Here is a 2641-nt window from a genome sequence, read left to right as displayed (position 1 = left end):
AACTTAGTTCCTTGCCTTATGCAGCAGTTTGTACATACGTAGAAAACCACATATGCTCTTAATAAACTAGAAAAGCAAGCTATGAACTAGAAAACAGATTATGAACTAAAAATAAAACAATTGTTAAGTAGTTTCTCTGATTATTTAGAGCTGATAACTAGTCATGCTGAGGGTGAAATGTATTCTAAAATCTTTGGTGGAACACCAAACTTAGCATCCAACATCCACCCTTGAATTACTTTGGTGTGTAACATCAAACTTTTAGCTCCTTGCAATACATATAAATTCACTTAACTTTCTTATTGAATCAATGAAGGAAGGGAGAGTTACCTCTGGTTGGGTTGCCTCCCAACAAGCGCTCTTTTATTGTCACTAACTTGACGGTTCTCCCTCATTAGGGAGGGTGATGAACATAATGCCTCAATCCTTCCCCTCTCACTGTAAGCTTTCCTCCAATATCATTCTTGATAATTTCCACATGTTCAAGTGAGAAGATCTTATTCACTGTGTAGTATCCAGAGAAATATGTGGATGTTTCCATTGGTTGGTAAGCTAGTATCACTTTGTCTCCTGGTGTGAAGCCTTCAGTGGGAATTTTCTTATTTTTCCACCCTTTTGGCACTCTCTTCTTAGAATTCTTTTCTTTTCCAAGAGGTGGTTCATGTTTTGGAGTGTCAATCTTTGGAAGGTTCTTGTTGAGGATCTCATATGGAGGTTTTGGTTGTGGTTCCTTCTCAACTCCTTGATCTTGTTGTAGCACTTCTACCTCTTCCTTTTCTTTCCAGCATGAGCTTGAGTGCATTGATAGTGACTCATCAGGTGCCTCTTCCAAGTTTGGATCTCTCATATCAATCTTCTTACACTCTTCTTTTTGATTGGGATCTTGCAAACTCTTGAAGACATGAAACACTATATGCTCTTCGTGCACTCTCAGCATTAATTCTCCCTTCTCAACATCTATTAATGCTCTGCCAGTAGCTAGGAAAGGTCTTCCTAGAATGATGGAAGTGTTATGATCTTCCTCTATGTCTAGAATGATAAAGTCAACTGGGAGAAAAAATTTTCCCACCTTTACCAATACATTATCCACAACTCCAAGTGCTTGCTTAATGGATTTGTCTGCCATTTGGAGAGCTATTTGTGTAGGTTTTAATTCATGAATTTGAAGCTTCTGCATCAAGGATAGAGGCATCAGATTGATGCTTGCACCAAGGTCACAAAATGCTCTCTCAATTATCATGTTGCCTATGGTGCAGGGGATATGAAAGCTCCCTGGGTCCTTCCTCTTCCTTGGCAATTCTCTCTGGATGATGGCACTACACTCCCTGGTCATCACAACCATTTGTCCTTCTTTCAGGAATATTTTCTTTGTCAACAATTCCTTCATGAACTTAGCATATAGTGGCATCTGTTCAAGTGCTCTCTATGAAGGGGATGTTGATGTGCAGTGTCTTGAATATCTCCAAGAATTTGGAGTATTGCTTCTCTTAGTTCTCTCCCTTGAACCTTTGAGGATATGGTAGCATTGGTTGGTATGCTTCCACTGCCTTCTTCTTGGTTGAGTTGTCATTCTATGTGGGAAGTTCTTGCTCCTTCACTTCTTCATTTGAGCCTTCTTTGTTGTGTTCTTCTTGAGTAATGGCTTCCTTCTCCACCTTCTTTCCACTTCTCAAAGTGATTGCTTTGTACTCTTCCCATTTGATGGCTTTTCCTGTGTCTCTTGGGTTATTTTCAGTGGTACTAGGGAATGCATTTGCTCGCTTTTCACCTATCTTCATAATTTGTTTAGCCATTTGTCTCATCTGTCTCTCAAGATTTCTCATTGAGGCCTCTTGGTTTTTGAGTGTCAGGGCTTGATCTTGTCTTGCCATTTCTTGAGTTTTGATGAGCTTCTCCATCAACATTTCTAAGTTAGAGATCCTCTGAGAGTCTGGATATGGTTGCATGGGATATGATGGCTGTTGGTGAAAGTTGTTTGGGGTATTGAGATGGGTGTTTTATGAGTTATTATGGGGTTGATGATATGTGTTTCGTGGATTTTTGTATTGGTTAGAGTTGTTGGACGAATGATTGTAGTTGTTTGTGTTGCGGGAGTTATTGGAATTATGATTTCTCTGCCATTGATTTTGATTCTCTCCCCACTTCAGATTAGGGTGGTTCCTCCAAGAAGAGTTGTAAGTGTCTCCATGGAACTCATTCTGTCCAGCACCTTGGTTGTGCATGTATTGAACCTGTTCAGGCTGCTGCTCTTCATAGCTCTCTTCTTATTGTCCCCACACCACTGATGGTTGGTTAGTTGTGCTCACTGCTGCAAGTTGTAATACATCCATCCTCTTTGTCATCATTTCAATTTGCTGTTGAAGATGCTGGTGCATGAGTTTATTCTGAGCTAATATTGTATCAACTCCTTCAAGTTCAAAAACACCTTTCTTTGGAGCTGCTTGCCTTTCAGAGGAGTATAAGTACTCATTGTTGGCCACCATGTCTATAAGATCATGTGCCTCTTGAGCAGTTTTCATCATTTGCAAAGATCCTCCTGAAGAATAATCCAAAGCTTTTCTCGAAGGCAATGACAAGCCTTCATAGAAATTTTGCAACTCCACCCATTCACTAAATATTCCTTCTGGACACCTTCTGATCA

Source organism: Arachis ipaensis, chromosome B4 (genome assembly GCF_059453495.1).
Source record: "Arachis ipaensis isolate K30076 ecotype BB chromosome B4, ASM5945349v1, whole genome shotgun sequence".
Classification (NCBI taxonomy): domain Eukaryota; kingdom Viridiplantae; phylum Streptophyta; class Magnoliopsida; order Fabales; family Fabaceae; genus Arachis; species Arachis ipaensis.
The sequence above is the reverse complement of the archived record's forward strand: the minus strand, read 5'-3'. Positions refer to the sequence as shown.